Here is an 18,517-nt window from a genome sequence, read left to right on the forward strand (position 1 = left end):
AATCAAGCTCCATCGTCATCCTTCCCTTCTTTCCAGACTCTGCATTCTGGAGAAATGGGTTTCTCGGCCCCCCGAATTCCAATCCCAGATCACATCTGGGACCTCATATGGGGTCAAAACCGAGAAGGAGCTGCAGCCTACTTCGGCAATTTTGCTGGCATGTCCGAAGTAGACAGGGCAAGGATCTGGTCGCTGAAGGCCACTGCTGGGATGGGCGAATCCAGCAGATCAGTTCCTGACCCAGCCAGGTCTAACCAACTGCTGATGATGCAGGTAATTTTCCTTCATTTCCTCCGAAATTCAGCTCTTTATATATATATATATATTTTTTATTTTATATTTTCCTGTTTTCAGTTCGTGCACAATCAGACTCTCACTGTAGAGCTGATAGATACCCTACAAGATAGGGTAGACGCTGCTGTGCACGAAAAGAAGGTGGCTGAAGAGGAAGTTAAGCTTGCTAAGCTGAAGCAAGCAGCAGCTGAAGAGAAGCAGCAGGAGGTTGAGGAGTACGGGAAAAAAGCTGCCGAAGCCCTGAAAACCTTCTGCGATGCTATGGAGAAGGAAGTTTTTCCCCTACTGATGGAAGGGGAAAAATTCCTCCAGGAGCATATGGGAGTGGACGTCTCCAAATTCAAGGCTGCCGTTGAGAGCCGAATTCAAGAAGGAACTGCTGCACAAGCTGAAGTGCAGCAGCGTCTAGAGGCTCTTGAAGCCAGCCGAATGGCTGCTGAAGAGTTGCTCCTGGCCAAAGACGTCCAACTCTCAGAGGCTGCTGCTGCTGCTGAAGCTCAAAGAGCTAAATTCCAAGAGGCTGAGGATCAATTGCTGATCCAGAAAGTTGAAGTGGCCCAGGCTCAGACAAAGGCTTTCCAAATTCAGCAAGAGCTGAATGAGCTGAAAGGTTCCTCCTCCCAAGTCGCTGATGAGCTGAAGAAATCCAAGGAAGACTTGGAGGAGACCCAGAAGAAGCTGGCTGATGCTGAGGCTTTACTCAAAGTCCGTGTTTATACCCAAGAGGAATATGAGATGGGTTTCAGAAACGGATTCCGAGTATGCCGAAGAGTCTGCCTTCATGCTGAGCCGAAACTGGACTGGTCTAAATGTGCTGAGTGGGTCCAGAATCCCGAAGACCATCACATGAAGTATGCAACTCCAGCCGAAGCTGAAATTCTTAAGGCTGAGGAAGCCGAAGAGGAAGCTGAAAGACTGGAGTTGGAAGCTGAGCAGAGGGAAAGGGAGGCTCGGCAAAGTGCAAAGCCCGCTTCTTCTGCTGCTGGGGCTGAGGCCACCATGGGGCTCAACGCTGATCAGTCTGATCCTCCGGCTGAAGCATAGGAACTCGGGCAGTCGTCTTCAGAATCTTGCGGTTCATCATGTGCTTAACTTTAGACTTGCCGCTTTCTGAGTTTTTTGCCTTGTTTTTTGCTTTAGCTTGCCTTGTCGTACAGCAGTTTTATTTTTTTGCTTATGTACGTATTTCGGCAGCTGTTATTTTCCGCTTGTGGGCGGCTGCCGATACTGAATTATTGAACTTATAGCTCAATTTTTGAGCATGAAATATTAATCTAATGCTCTTTTCTTCAGTTGCTTTACTTTTGAATGCTTTACTGTTTCTTTTCTTCAACTCTGCCGAACATAGTTGCACTGAGTGCTTCTTGCCCCCACAGAAATTGAAGTATGACTTCAGTTGAATAAGCAATTTCTGAACTTCCTCAAAATGGGTATCCGAAACACAGGGCCAACTGAAGGCAATGCTTCTGGGATACAAGTCTTACTGAAGATTGACTATCTGAAAGTTGGATATCCGAAACACAGGGCCAACTGAAGGCAATGCTTGGGATATTAGCTTTCTGGAACTAACCTCTTTAGAACAAGTCTTACTGAAGTTTGACTTCAGCTGAAAGACCAGCGTTCTTAAAGAAGACGCATATCCGAAACACAGGGCCAACTGAAGGCAATGTTTCGAATAATGGCTTTCTGGGATACAAGGCTCAGTTAAGGCAATATCCCAGAATTGTCCATGGACTAATGTCTTTGGAGAACAGGTCTTACTGAAGTTTGATTTCAGCTGAAAGACCAGTGTTCTTTAAAAAGACGAGTTTTGTAAGCCATCTGAAACCCAGTTACCCGAAGGCGAAGGTTTCAGACGAGGCTGATTTTAAAATTTTCAACTGTTGCTGTTATCCTTGATTTTCGGTCTATCTTTGAAAAATGGATACCCGAAACACAGGGCCAACTTAAGGCAATGTTTCGGATAATGGCTCTCTGGGATACAAGGCTCAGTTAAGGCAATATCCCAGATTTGTCCATGGACTCATGTCTTTGGAGAACAAGTCTTACTGAAGTTTGACTTCAGCTGAAAGACCGGTGTTCTTTAAAAAGACGAGTTTTGTCAGCAATCTGAAGCCCAGTTACCCGAAGGCGAAGGTTTCAGACGAGGCTGAATAAAAAACCCTTAAAGAGTAGATAGAACAAAGAAAATTTTGAAAGGATAAATTGTAAATATTTATATAAATGGCGGCTCCAAGGCCTTTCATTAGTTCAAAATGTACTTACAAAGATTGTTCTGCCCCGAAGGGTTTACACATGGTATTTTTTCAGTACATCAGCGTTCCAGTGATTCTTCAACTCAGTTCCATCCAACTGTCGAAGTCGGTATGTCCCTGGCTGAAGCTCATCATAAATTTCATAAGGTCCCTCCCATGTAGCTGAGAGTTTCCCATGGATTCGGCCTTTCTGAACTGCAGCAGCATTCCGAAGGACAAGATCTCCAATTTTGAGAGGCCTTGCATGGACCCTTCGGTTATAAAATTTGCTGACTCTCTGCTTATAGGCGGCCATTTTATCTCGAGCTGAGTCTCTTACTTCGTCGAGGAAATCGAGAGATTCCCTCATCAGTCGCTCATTCTCTGCCGAGAAATGGTGCACTCGAAGGCTCTCAGAGCCAATTTCCACTGGAAGGACGACTTCGGCACCATACACCAGTTCAAAAGGTGAGTGGCCCGTTGCCTCTTTTTCAGTTGTCCGAAGGGACCAAAGGGTTCCAGGGAGCTCCTCTAGCCATTTGGACTTTTGATCTTCCACCCTCTTCTTGAGGGCATTTAAGATCTGTTTATTTGCTGCTTCGGCTTGTCCGTTACTTTGCGGGTGGCATACTGCTGAGTATGCCAGTTTGATGCCGAACTGATCTGTATATCGCTTCAGCGGTAAGTTATCAAATTGCCTCCCATGATCGAAGACAAATACTCTCGGGATGCCAAAGCGAGTGATGATGTTCTGCCAGATAAATTTTCTGACAGTTTGCTCTGTAATGTTCGAGGCTGCTTCGGCCTCGATCCATTTACTGAAGTAGTCGACACCAACTATCAGCCATTTTTTCTGGTACACAGCCTCTGGAAATGGTCCCAGTATATCCAGTCCCCATTGGGCAAACGGGAGTGGATTAAGGATCGGCTGAAGATCCCTTGCTGGCTGATGGATAACTGGAGCATATTTTTGACATTTTTCGCATTTCCGAACCAGCTCCTTAGCATCTGCGATCATGGTGGGCCAGTAATATCCAGCCCTCAATGCCTTGTGGGCTAAGGTTCTTCCCCCAATGTGGTTCCCACAGATGCCGAGGTGAATCTCCCGCAGGATATAATCTGCATCTGTTGGTCCCACGCATTTCAGCAATGGGGCTGAGAAGGACTTTTTCAGAAGTTCCCCCCTGAAGACAATGAACCTAGAGCTGGTTCTCTTCATTTTGGAGGCCAAAGCTTTGTCCTCAGGAGTTTCTCCCCGAAGCTTAAAAGCTAAAATGGGTTCCATCCAACTAGGCTCTGGGTCAGCGCAGCACACTTCAGGTGCTTCGTCGACACTTCTTACTCGACGCACTTCTACATATACAGACCTGTTCAGCTCGGTAAAAGATGAACTAGCAAGTTTGGAGAGTGCATCGGCCTGAGTATTCTGACCCCTTGGGATCAGCTGAACCTCAAAAGTTTTCAGCTCTGCAATGACTGATTTGATCTTGGCAAGATAAGCTATCATGGAGGGCTCTTTGGCCTCATAGCTGCCACTGATCTGATATGCAACTAGCTGAGAGTCTGTTTTTAAGCAGACATGATCGGCTTCCAAGGTGATGCATAATTGTAGGCCGGCGATTGCTGCCTCATATTCGGCTTCATTGTTCGAGGCCTTAAAAGAAAATTTTAGTGCATACTCAAAGGATTTGCCTTCGGGAGAAGTTATCACTACTCCTGCCCCCGAACCGTTTTCGGTGGAAGACCCATCCGTAAACACGGTCCAGACTTTCTTTTCACTGTCCAGCACTTCTTGGTATGAGCATTAGGCCAAGAAATCCGCCAGGGCTTGAGCCTTAATGGCAGCCCTCGGACGGTAGCTGATGCTGAATTCGGTGAGCTCAAAAGCCCACTTGGCTAGCCTACCGGATTTTTCAACTTTGCCAAGAACTTTTTCCAATGGCTGATCAGTTAAGACCACTATCTGATGGCAATCAAAATAGGGCCTCAGCTTCCGAGCAGCTACTACTACCGCGAAAGCAACTTTCTCGAGTAGAGGATAGCGGGTCTCGGCATCCGTCAGTGTATGACTGACGAAATAAATCGGTTGCTGACTCTTACTCTCTTCCCTCAGCAATACTGCGCTGATGGTGGCCGGGCTAACGACCACATATAGGTATAGAGTTTCTCCTTCAACTGGGCTAGCCAGCGTTGGGAGTTGAGCCAGATGCTCCCGAAGCTGTTGAAAGGCGTCTTTTTGCTCTTCCTCCCAAACAAGCTCTTTTGTTTTCGGGAGTTTCAGGGCTTTGAAGAAGGGTAACCCCTTATCCGAAGCTCTGGAAATGAACCTCGAGAGGGCTGCCATTCTTCCGGTGAGCCGCTGAACATCCCGCTTCGTTTTCGGCTCAGGAAGGTCGAGCGCCGCTTTGACTTTAGAGGGATTGGCATCAATCCCCCTTTTGCTGACCATGAAACCCAGGAATTTCCCTGACTTCACGCCGAAGACACACTTCTTCGGATTCAGCTTCATTTGATGCTTTCTCAAGGTGGCGAAAGTTTCAGCCAGGTCCTTTACATGGTCCTCTAGTTTTCTGCTTTTGACGATCGAATCGTCAACATAGACTTCCATGTTTCGGCCCTTTTGATCGGCGAAAACTTGATCCACCAGCCTTTGATAGGTTGCCCCCGCATTTTTCAATCCGAAGGGCATCATTTTGTAATTATACACCCCAGCGTTCGTGACGAATGCTGTCTTGGCTCGATCGTCGGGGTGCATAAAGATATGATGATACCCCGAGAATGCGTCCATGAAACTAAGCAAGGCATGGCCACTTGTCGAATCGACTAGCTGATCGATTCTTGGCAAGGGATAGAAATCCTTTGGACAAGCCTTATTTAGGTCCGTGAAGTCAACGCACATCCTCCAGGTACCATTGGGCTTCTGAACCATCACCACATTTGCCAGCCATTCCGGATATTGGCAAGGTTCAATGAACCCTGCCTCCAATAATTTTTTGACTTCGGCTGCGATGTCTCGGTTCTTATTGGCGGAGTAATTCCGCTTCTTTTGCTTAACTGGTCGACACGCTGGGTCAACATTAAGCTTATGGGAGATGAGGTCTGAACTTATCCCGGGCATATCAGCTGCCGAGAAAGCAAACACATCTCTGTTATCCCGAAGGAGCTGAATAAGTTCACAACGGGTGTTAGGATCAAGGTCCATCCCGATTGTTACACATTTCTCAGCATCTCCTTCGGCCAACTCAACTGTTTCAGTCTGTTGGTCCATGTCCATTGCCGATGGACTGGACTTTTCAGAATCTGGTCTGCTGCCAATGTCAGCAGGTGTCCCAGTCTTTGTGTTCTTCGGCTGGCTCTCTGAGTCTTGCGGCTCAGCTGAAGAGTCAACCTTTTCCCTTTCGGGACCTTTTTCTCTGGGCACGGATCCTTGGGCCGAAGCACTTAGGCCTTTCGGCTTTTTTGCGCTTGGCTCTCTTTCTTTTTCTTTCTCCTCCTCATCCTTGTCGTCATCTGGGCGACTATTGGATGGCTTGAGGTAGTTGCACCTTCGGGCGTCCTTTTGGTTGCCCTGTATCCTTTCGGGGAAGCCGGCGTCTGAGACGTAAATCATCAGCTGATGATAAGTTGAGACGACCCCTTGGATCTCGTGAATTATGGGTCTCCCCAAAATCACGTTGTACACTGAAGGAGCGTCGATGACCAAAAACTCAATCATGACGTTCCGGGCTGCCTCATCGCAACCGATGGTGACAGGAAGTGTCACCTTCCCATCTGGATAAGTTGAAGCCCCATTGAACCCGGATACCGGATAGGGTACCGGCGTAAGGTGCTTGGGCTTCAGCTTAATTTGGTTGTAGGCCTTTCGGAACAGAATGTTTGCTCCGCTGCCACCGTCAACAAGGACCTTACTGACGTCGTGGTTGGCCACCGTGGCGATGATCACCAACGGATCCTCGTGAGGGAACGTAATCCCCCGGCAGTCGGCGGCTGTGAACGTCATGTTCGGCACCGGCGACTGGGGAGATTGAATGTCAGCGTTGTTCACCTGGTGCGTCAAAGCTCTAAGGTGACGCTTGTGCTCCCTCCGAGAGTATATTCCTCCCGAGATAACATTGATCGGAGGGAATTTCCCCTCCGGTTTTTTACTGTTTTTCCGGGGGAAATCAAGGTCCTGCCGAGGGTCCTTTGCTAGCCTCTCGGATTCTTTTTTCTCGCGGTGATCCGCGATGTATTTTTTCAAGTATCCCTTCCGGACCATGTCCTCTATCTGGTCCTTCAGCTGGATACACTCCTCAGTGTTGTGGCCCGAAGACTCGTGGAACTCACACCACTGATTTTTATTTTTTCGCTGATACCACTCTGGGAGTGGTCTCGGCTTTCGGTAACTCTGCTCCTCCTTCGTCACACTGTAAATTTTGGCGCGTGGAAGAGAGAGCGGAGTGTAGGACTCATATCTGCCTGTGTATGAGGCAAACCTGTCCTTCTTTAGGTCGTTGGCCAAAGATGGCTCCGGAGCCTTTGATTTTCCCTTTGCCTTATGGCCTTGGCCTTCAGACAAGGGTATTTGCCTCTGTTTCCCTCCCCCGGATTGAGGTTGGGTTTTTGCTTTATTCCATTCTTCGGCTCGGATGAACTTATCCGAAGCACTAAGAGCTTCCTCCAAGGTCTGCGGGGTATGCATGACCATGAAGTCTAGGAATTTTCCTGGCTGAAGGCCATTCTGCATTGCAAAAACAGCTAGCCCCTGGTCCAGCTGGGAGACGCTTGATGACTCGTTACTGAAACGGGTCAGGTAGTCTCGGAGGCTTTCGGTTTCCCCCTGTTGCAGACTCATGAGCTCTGCGGTAGTCTTCTCTCGGCGGTTTGCCGTGGAAAACTTGCTCCTGAACTTGGAGGACAGATCATCCCAACCTGTTATGGAGCCTTGCCTTACTCCCTTGGAGATCCACGCTTGCGCGACCCCCTTGAGAGTGGTTGGGAAATATTTGCACCAAGTCGCCTCGGATCTGGGGCAAAGATGCATATGAGTCTCATACGAGGCCACGTGGTCCTTCGGATCCGTGGTCCCGTCATATGTGATATGCGACGGTATTTTAACCGTGGGTACGCGCTCTTCCAGTATCCATTGCTCGAATGGTGAACTAGCGGGTAGCATAATGGCCTTGCCCTTGTTCCTGGCCGAAGGGACCGCGCTCCGCCCTCTTAGAGAGGTAGGAGTGGTTTTCGTCCCTGGCTGGGAAGTCTGGGCCTCGGCTGCAGGGAACGAGAGGCGACTACGCACGCTCGGTTCCTGGCCGCCGAGTCGGTCAAGGACGCTTCTGCGAGCAGTCTCAGGTTCCCGGCGAGTAGATTCTGGCCGAGAAGCTGAGCTGCTGCTCTTATGCGCTGCTGGTCTTGAGGATGAGGATCCTTTAAATAATTGAGAGTTCTTTTTCCTCTGTTTTTCATTTTTCCAAGAATCCTCCTCCCACTCTTCCAGTTCCCGGAAGGAAGGAAGCTTCCCACCGTCATGGTCTAACTTCCTCCGCTGATGCCGGGTATGCGGAGGAGTTCGATCACGAGGCGGTGGCATATTCTGTGCCCTCATTGCCTCCATGAGTACTGCCAGCGCTCTTGCCACCTCTTCCGAACTGGGCCCCGTCAAAGGGGTCCCCGGCCGAGTGTGGGAATGAGGCCGTGCAGCCGATGGTTGGCTTTGGGACACTGAACATGTCCTATGATCAGACTGACCCCTGCTAGACCGAGAGTGGTCCGGCCTATATTGAGAGTCATGCATTATAGGAGATAGGGAATCCTCCTTGTATGATCCTCCCCCCGAGCCGGCACCCTTGGGAGAGTTCCGGTCCGGCGAGGGCGATGGTGTAGGGGTTTTAGGCTTTTCGCCCGCTCCTTGACGGAGGCTTTTGCTCTTGCGGTTCTTAGCCATGGCTGCTAAGATAATTGCAAGATGATCTTGGTTAGGAATTTGGCTTAAAGATTTTTGAAAGTCTTCCCCACAGACGGCGCCAAATTGTTTCGGTTGAAAACAATGGGACCTTGCCGAAGGTCCGCTGAAATGGAGAAGACTGGATTCGATCCAAGTTGTGTTGGGCCGAAGGTTTCCTGCACAGTGAACACACGTAAACTAGCCTCGGGGGTGTTTCCGAGGAAGGCCCCTCCGATGCTAAAGTCAGTACAATGTGTAAAAGGAAGACACTATGCAAGAGAGTTTGTAGCTTGAGGCTTTTGTGGAATATTTCTGAATGCAAGAATGAGCATATGAATTGGAATATCAATGTCCTCGTGAATGTGTCAATATGATGGCTTTTATACCTCATCATACATGGAGAGGTTGGGCTTTAGCCCAATTGGCTTACTTTGTGGGCTGACCTTTGACTTTTGAGCAATTGGAGAGTTGAACCTTGACCTTGGGCTTTTAATTGGATCATTTAGTGCTCAGGCCCAATTTTGACTAAATTGGACCCAAACACCGTTGTTCCTAATAGATAAATCTAATCTCGCTACTAACTTCAGAAGGTTAAGGTTGATGCACTATCCTACATTCCTACTTCCTGATAGAATCACCTTATGTAAATTACGAGGCATAAGTCGCATAACAATAAGTATCAGCAATACAGCTACTTCATTGAAGTAGGTAAAAATAGGAACACTACACTAAATAATCCAAATTACCACAATCAGCATTATTAGCAACTGTTGGATTCGTTCTCCCCTGTTCCATATGACATAGACATTAGACAGAGTAATCTAGTCTTCGGAAAAGGTAAACTTAAAAAAAAAAAAAAAAAAAAAAAACAAAAAACAAAATCCCAGCTAGAGGAGCTCCATCCAACTATCCAAACATCTAAATCATGATCAATCTTTCTGTTTGCGAGCTTCATTAGTCTGCTTTTTTTTCATCTATCGCGAATGAGGGAAACAACCGTCTATATTATCCTCGAGTTCTTCAATCTTGACCTGGACGAATACAAAATATCACAACACAGTTGAGAGATAAGGTATTGATAGAACTATAGACGGAAACCAAAGAGCTAATACACAAAAAGATTGGCTGTGTACATAAAGATTGTGAATTACATACCTCAACGAGCTAGGTACTTGTAACGAGGTCTCAACATGATTTGATGCCTGATTTTTCAGCAGATAGTTCAATCCTATTTCGGGTAATGACCAATCAACCTTCAGTTTTAAGTTCCTTATATTTGGAAGGAGCGATGGCTTGAGTTCACCTTGGAATTTGTCACAAGCTTCGGAGAGCACCTTCAACATTGATCACAATTCACAATGTTTGAGAAACAAAATTGCCAATGTCATTAGTACAATGGTAGAAAATGTTTCGTGGATGTCATTAGTACAATGGTATAAAATGTTTCGTGGACTCGTGGAGACAAAACTAGTTAAAACAACAACAATAATTGTTTACCATTAATACATACTAAACTACTCCCGAATGCTTGTCACATTTTCTTAATTAATTGATGTAGCTAAATGTAAGGAAATCCAATCATAACCAAATGATTATCTTTTAGGAAATGTGACAATTTGTTTTTGACATCATACAAGAATAGTAAAAAAAGTGTAATAATTGTCACAGAACAATATACCTTGAGGGGGTGTTTGGTATGGAGTTAGTATAGGAAACGGAATGGAAATAAATTAGGAGGGGAAAGGGTAACAAAAAGTGTTACCCTTACTAGTTGTTTAGTACATCAAAGGAAACGGAAACAATTATCACCATTCCATTTCCTCTTGTTTGGTATAACAAACGGAAATGAAAAATAAGAATGAATAATACAATATTGTCTATGCTACATTTTTTATGGTAAAAAAAAGATAAAAGTAAAATAAAATAACATGTATTTCATATATATATATATATATATATATATATATATATATATATATATATATATATATATATATATATATATATATATATATATATAGCAAAGTTGGCACTCATTAATTATCCAAACATTGACTAATAATAAAATAACCTATATTGCTCAAGTTGCATATGTTCAACAAAAAAAAAAGACATTGCTCAAGTTGCTACTTCTTCTTAAGAAGATCAATTGCATATTGTTTTTTCATATTAAATGGTGCTTGATAGAAGATGCGAAGCTTATGTTCTTCCACCATGAGAATAGTAGCAACCTCTAAAGCTTCGGATGGAGAAATGCCATCTAACTTCATCACCTCGTCCAATACCTTGTTCACCTTTTCATCCATCCTTTGCTCCCTTTCTTCCGCTTTAGACCATGCACTAGCCATAGTCCCGAGATTAACATTGATATTTTCAAATATCTTCCCAAAATTGTTGGAACAATCATGGAGGGAGGCCACCAAATCATCATCATCATTCCTACACAAACTCTTCAAATTTACCTTGTTCTTTCCTTTCACCTTAGTCTCCTTCGCCTTTATAGAGGGTTTTTCGGATTGAGTAGTAGAATCACTTGCGGAAGAATGAATTGTAGAAGCCTTCACTTTTGCCATTTTTGAAGGAGTTATATGATAATCCTCTATCTTCATGGGGCGTTTTCCGGATTGACTTGTAGAAGAATAAGTGTCCGAATGAGTAGAATTCACATCATCTTCTTCATCACTCTCGACATTGAATGGTTGCTTATCAATCTCTTGACCCATTTCTTCTATAGCATCAACAAACGACTCACTTGCATCTCCGGTAGCTTTGTCTTTTGCGTATATCTCCGCAAGAGTTTCATAGTGAATGAATGGAACTCCAAACAACCCTTTAGCTTTCTTATGAGTCTGCCATATAAGAGAATGCAACAAGTCAAAACATGAAAATCAGAACTGAACCAGGCAACTGTTAATCACAGAAAATAAAACCACAAAAAATATAATAGAAACAATCATCAACAATAATCACCACAGTCCAAAGCAGACTGCAATACAACACACAAAGCACCAGCACCCCTTACCCCAAGAAACAGCCCCAGCAAAGAAAATTACATAAAAAGTAAGGCCTTAAACCATTCCTGATTTCTTTGACTAGTCTTAGCAGGCATAACCTATGACAAGCTCATAAAAAATAATCAGTACACAAGCTCTTAATAAACTTGTCAGGCTTCATCAAACTCTTGTCCCAAACCACTTTATTTCCTTGCCTCCAAATGCTTTACAGATCCTAGCATAGCAGCTCTGCAAAACCTGTCTCTGGAATCTTCCTTTTGTAGCTCACAGCTTCGTATTACAGTCCTCCAAAGATGAAGGACAGTCATTCTGCCCAAGCTTCTTTTGCACTTATAACCACTAGCTATTGTTGATGATTGATTTTTTTTTTAATCCATGAATAATCTGCAGAAAATTTGACAGCACTTCCCCTAAACAGACATATATCTAATTTTTAACCTTGTAAAAACCTGCACAAAAGACCAGCCATGCTTCATACATGGCAACACAAAGAAACTAGGTATAGATTTAAAGAAAAATGAGCATTTGTAGCAGTACATAATTCATATATAAACTGTCCAGCACCTACCCCTCTCCCCAATCACCTATTCCCCTCCCTGCCCCCTTCCATTACACACAGTGCTTCTCTCCTTGTCCAGTAGAGCAGCAGTTCTAAAGTGTAATTGAAAAAAATGAACAAAGAAGAATGAAATAGCAGTTCATACCTTCACCCATTCATTGTACACGACCTTGTCTACTTGCAACAATTTCTTCTCAGCATCCCATCCAAATCCCGAGGTGGATAGCATTTCTGCAAATGCACTATATTTCCCCGACCAATGCTTGATCCTCGACTCAATGTGGGGAACTGCTCTCAAGCCACAATTAGGAAGTACACCATTGATCATCTCTTCCAACTTATTCATGTAACCATTCTTAAACCCATTCTCACACTTCCACTTCGGATCGCAACTCAACTCATGCAAATATCTTATTAGAACCGCATCTTCTTCATACGTCCAATACCTTTTATTTTTACCTCTTCCTCGATTGCTAGCCTCCATCCTAAACAAATTAGAAATAACATAAGGCAGGTTAGAAATAACAGAAGGCAGATTAGAAATAAAAAGGACAAAAGGCAGATTCAAAGTGGCAATGGCTTCAAAATGAAAACAAAAAAATACACCTATATATATAATATAATCGAAGGTAAAAAAAATCATACATTTTTTGCTATTGACCATGTCTACCTCTCGCCCTCCAATCATTAAACATATCTTGGGCTAATTTGTTTCTAAAATTGGTCCAATGATCCGAAGTAGCAACACTTGTAATAAATTCCCTTTCATCATCGGAATCACTTTCGGAATCATCATCGGATTCATTCAATTCATCTTCGTTTATATCATCCGTAGGCATGAATTTTCTAATTAGATTATGCAATAAGCAACAAGCCATCACGATACGTCCATGAGTTCTTATTGGGAAAAATGAAGGACTTCTAAGAATACTCCATCTTCCTTTAAGTAATCCAAAACATCTCTCAATCACATTTCGCGCCCTAGCATGTTTCATGTTATAGAACTCCTCGGCACTTTCGGGTTGTCGATCCATCCATTCTTTTAAATGGTATCTTTGACCTCTATATGGAGCAAGAAAACCCTCACAATTCGTATATCCCGCATCAACCAAATAATAATTACCTTCAAAGTTATTAAAGGAAAGGATTACTACCTACCAAAACTAACAAAACTTATACACTCACAAAAGAATGAGCTTCACTTACCTCGAGGTACCCTAAAACCGTTGGTTCTAGAGAGAGCATTGCGAAGTACACGCATATCATGGGCCGAACCTTCCCAACCAGGAAGAACATAAATAAATTGCAAATTGGGTGCACAAACACCCAATACATTCATAGCAATTGTTCCTTTTCTTGTTCTATACTTTGGTCGTTCTTGTGAAGGCACATTTACATTAATGTAAGTCCCATCTAATGCCCCTAAACAATTCTACAAAAATAAGAAAAAATATTACTTACATACAATCAAAAATAAGAAAATCCTAGCAAAATTTAGGGGCTTAAAAAAGACCATACCTTGAAAATTTTCCACCTTTCATCTTCACAATCATCCAATATTGGTGTGGGATTGTAAAGTAATACTTCGTGTAATTTGAGAAGAGCCCTTAGACAAAGGTGAAATTGTCGGCTCACGGTTTCTCCACTTCTAAAGAAATATTGTCCAATAGACCTATTCTTCTTATGGTGAGCCAACGTGTATAAAAACATGGCTACGATCTCTTGAAGTGACATGTTTTTTGTTCCACTCAAACCCCCAATGTCTCTAAGCATCTCACAAATAATATTGAAAGTTCTTCTATTAACGCGAAGCTCACTCTTGCATTTCACATCACTCTCTTTATAAAGCCCTCTCAAAACTAACATTCGTAGCAACTTTTTGTTTCTTTTTCTTTCTTTCAATTGAACACCCTTTATTGTAACAACACACATTATATGCCACATCCAATATATCATCAAAATAATAATAACCATTGAAATAACTAGTTGTATTTGTTTTAGCTTTTTCTTCTTTGTGGAACGCATAAGTCGGGCATTGTAGAAATCTTGAAAAACTAGTCCAAAAAATATACAATAGTATCAATATATTACCCATCAAAAACCATTAAGATACAAGAAACAAATACATCATCGATCAACATAATCTGATTTTTGTGTGATCCGTTTTCTATAAGGGATATAAACTTATCCATTTTTATTTCCAAAGATTAACTCAAACACAAACAAGTTGTTCATGACCATAAACGAGTCGTACATGATTAACATGAAGGTGTACTATTCAACTTTAACTCATTACTAACCAAGCTTGAAAATTTTGTTGCTCTTCAACTAAGTATTGCCTCTTTACGACAGAATTGAAGCGTAGAACAATTAGTTTATTTATTATTTCCCTGTTAATTATATACAGTATAAATGTATGTATAATAGAACTCCCACTATATATAGCACTCGTGGTAGAAAATTAAACATCAAGAGTAAAAAACAGAACCTTGTAAAATGAATATTTAGTTATTTGTTGTATACTTTACATTGCATATTCAGATATTCTACTATGCAGTGGCAGAATAACTCAAAGATGGCAGGAAGGACAAAATACTGCACAAATCGGATGAAATCATTCGTCATCCCATTGTCGAATTACTCACTTGATACTGATACGTTTCCAAGCGTTCCAGGTAAAATATACTACCATCCTTAACTTCAAAACTCACCCAAAAACCACCATCACCATGACTTTCACCTACCCAATCAAAAACACCACCGATCCTCACCACCAGAAACCCCATCCACCTCTCATAAGTTCACCTCCAACCCTTGAACCCGATAAACAACAAAACAACAGCAATCAACAAAGAATGCTCCACCAATCACGCAGATTAGCAAATAAAACATAGTAATTATATCAATATCTAGTTAATCAACAAAGAATGCTCCACCAATCACGCAGATTAGCAAATGCAACATTGTAATTATATCTAAATCAGAGTCATGTACATTGTCGAGCGAGTATAGCAATAATCAACAATTATAGCAATAATAGCAACATATAATTATATACTATCAAATTCAGCAGAAAATCAACAAAAGATAAAAAAAAATATTCAATCAAACAAGCAAGTAAATAATTCAAACCAGAAACGGCAAAATTGATATTGCATGAACCCTAGAAATTGAACGAGAGAAATGAAGATAGCAAACCTGATATTTGCAGTAGAAAATTGAAAATTTAGGAGCAAGATCTAGAGAATTGCAGCTTTCCTTGTAGAATCGTCTAGCAAGATCTAGAGATTTGCAATAGAAAATTGAGCGAGCGAAGAGGAGGGAGAAGAGTTTTCTGTATTTTTTGTGTTAGAGGAAGGAAAGAGAATCTGTTTCCTCACTCATTACGGCGGAAACAATTGGGTGGAAATGGTTACCACTTAGTAACGGTTTGTGTTACTTTAGTCCGTAACCAAATACAATGTAACGGGAACACTAACATGATTCCGTTTCCACCCCTTTAAAATACCTATACCAAACACCCCCTGAGAGTGTTCAAGGACACAGTAAAAGATTTTGCACACTTGAGCTCAGTAAACATGTCAAGCAGCTTTTCGGAATTGTTGGTAGATGATGACATTCTAACATTAATCTCCACCTCTTCCAACGAACAACATTTATCATCGATACACAAGTCTATCGGGTGACAGTATTTGAAGAAAGTGAGCAAGGGTAAGGAAATGATAACCGGATCAAAGGTCGAGTTCAAGATCTCGAGTTTCTTAAGCATGGGAGCTGATATCATCAAAACCACGAAGGAATTTTCGTGTTATTGCAGCAGTCTGATAAGACTAACATTTCCAAAACAGGACATCGTGAAAATAATTTCAGAGGAATAGATATAGTCCGGAGTCCATTATAGTCCGGAGTCCAAGGTATGAACGTAAGTTAGGACTGTTGTTGTTGTTAGTAGACATGATATCTACAATAGAATTATAGCAAAGTTTAATTATATGTTTATCATAGTAGCATACAAAATTTGAACAATTCAAAGCTACTTATCACATTTTAAAATTTGTCCCGTAAAATTCATGTGAATACCAAGATCCTTTAAAACAAAAATTTAAGCGGACTTTGGCCCTATGTATAAAATCTAATGTTTTATTGGTAAGCAAACAATCTTTACTAATTATATCTCATATAATTCGTAGTCGATAGATAACAACTTTTGTTTCCATCTCTATGTATCAAGACCCAAAACTTTGTCTTTTGATAATCTTGTTGAGCAAAACCAAACAGTGACATGTAAGTTTCATAAATATTACCCTATATTCCCGAGATTATATGCAACACCCTGCTTTGGCGGAACCTATTACTTATGATCAAAGGCTTTACAGGTGTCTGTTTGGGAAAAACATATCTCAATATTGCTTTTAGGGACCTAATTTACTATGTTGGTTTATTTATTAGAGAACTTATACCATAAATAAGAGCAACATGCGTAACTTAAAAAAGCATAATATAATGCAATAAAATTGTGATCCTAGTATGGTCCTTAATCCTATGAAAAAATTCTATCTTCATAGACTCCATCCATGATTAGTCGCGAATCTCCATCCATGATTCATCGTGGATTGTTGCCGGATAACTCTTGTTTTGTATTTTAATTTAAATAAACAATAATTAAATTACAAAAATACAAACGGTGCGCAGACCGTATTTACAAGAAATACTAACGGTACGCAGACCGTATTTTCTATCCTAATTTGGGCACACTAGTCACTGACAATAATAATAATATCATATATATTTATATAAAATTGCCACATAATAAAATATCATATATTTTAATTTTGGTCAAATAACCAATTTTGGATCAGGAACAAAATCAGCCATGAATTCGTACAAGTAAATCGGACAAGCATTGCACAAATTTCCAAGGTTGGTAACCATAATACACGTATAAGACAATTAGTTGAAAAGTTGTCTTTCTATGAAAAATCACCTCTTTCACATGTTTTAAACTGTATTTTTCTTTTAATAAAATTAAGAAACCAGCCATCAAAAACGTCACCATGAACAACCATGAAGAAACCGTCAGCCATGAACGGTTTTTTTTTTTTTTTTTTTTTTTTTTTTTTTTTTTTAATAACAACAAGAAACCAGAGGCCATGAACGGCCGTGAAGAAACCGTCAGCCGGAACAGTTCCAGCCAACGACAGCCCATGAGAAAACGGCCGGAGATTACTCCTAGACCAACGAATCTCTGAAATTTGTGGCCGGAGAGTACTCCTTGACCAGCGAATTTCTGAAATTCGTGGCTAGAGTTTACTCCTTGACCACCGGATCTCTGGTCACGCAACCCAACCAGCATCCCTTCATCACCGGAGATGACTCCTTGACCACCGGAGCAGCAATCGTGGCCCATCTAAGATGGTTCTGCCACCCAGCCGTGGCTGCTCCCACTCAAAACCTTGCTTTTAATTTCGATAATACAATACTTCCTCCCCTTAATGAAATTAAAAATAACATATATACATCAAATTAATCGAGTTAATTATGATCATATTATTATACGCAAGAGGCAAACTGGTACCACTGTAGGAACATATTAGATGCACTTAGCGGAATTTCAAGAAACAATTTCTTAGCACCTAAAACAGGATTTCATGCATATAATAATATGAATTATAAGATTAGAATATTATACCCTCGATGCGTGATTTCCACAAAGCAAGAGGGCACTTCTTTCTTCAATTAGGGATCTTTAGAACGTCAATTGTCGTTCCTCTAATATTGGTCCACGAGCAATGGTTGAATCTCCACGTATGCTAGTACGGAACAAGGAACAATTCCTTATTGCTTTTACTGGTGGTTATGTGTGAGAGAAGTTTTTGTGATTATGAAAAATGTGTTGTTTCATTTATGTCACTTAGTCATATTTATAATAAACTATCGCAACTGTTCACATAATCGCATCTCTTAGGCTTTAAGGCCTATTCATGCATCTTAATTCAATCATATACTCATGTGTGACCTCATAGGACCGGATTATTATTAGTAGTAAACTAAGCATTAGTTCACAAATCATAGTTGGTTTCTAGCAAAACATTATGATTACCTAAAATAACCGATTATAATTAATCTCCATATTTGTCCTAATTACAATTAGTAATTACACTTGATCGACGGACATTTCCTTCAGTAGGAGCATACGCAAGGCTTGTTGGAGGATACACAGGGCTTGTTGGAGAATACACTGGCTTGTAGGAGCATACGCAGGGCTTGTCGGAGCATACGAAGGATACGCAGGGTATGTTGGAGAATAAGAGGGACTTATTGGAGAGCACAGGGGCATACCGGAGTATATGAATAATCCTCGGTGTGTGGTGTTGGTGTTGCCTTTGTTGAAGAATGCACACAACAATCAGACAAATGAGGCTAAATTTCAGAAAAGGAATTTCCATCCAAACGTTTTTCCATCGAGTTGAAAGTATGGAGGTTTGAACCA

The sequence above is a fragment of the Chenopodium quinoa genome, unplaced genomic scaffold, assembly GCF_001683475.1.
Source record: "Chenopodium quinoa cultivar QQ74 unplaced genomic scaffold, ASM168347v1, whole genome shotgun sequence".
In the NCBI taxonomy this organism is placed as follows: domain Eukaryota; kingdom Viridiplantae; phylum Streptophyta; class Magnoliopsida; order Caryophyllales; family Amaranthaceae; genus Chenopodium; species Chenopodium quinoa.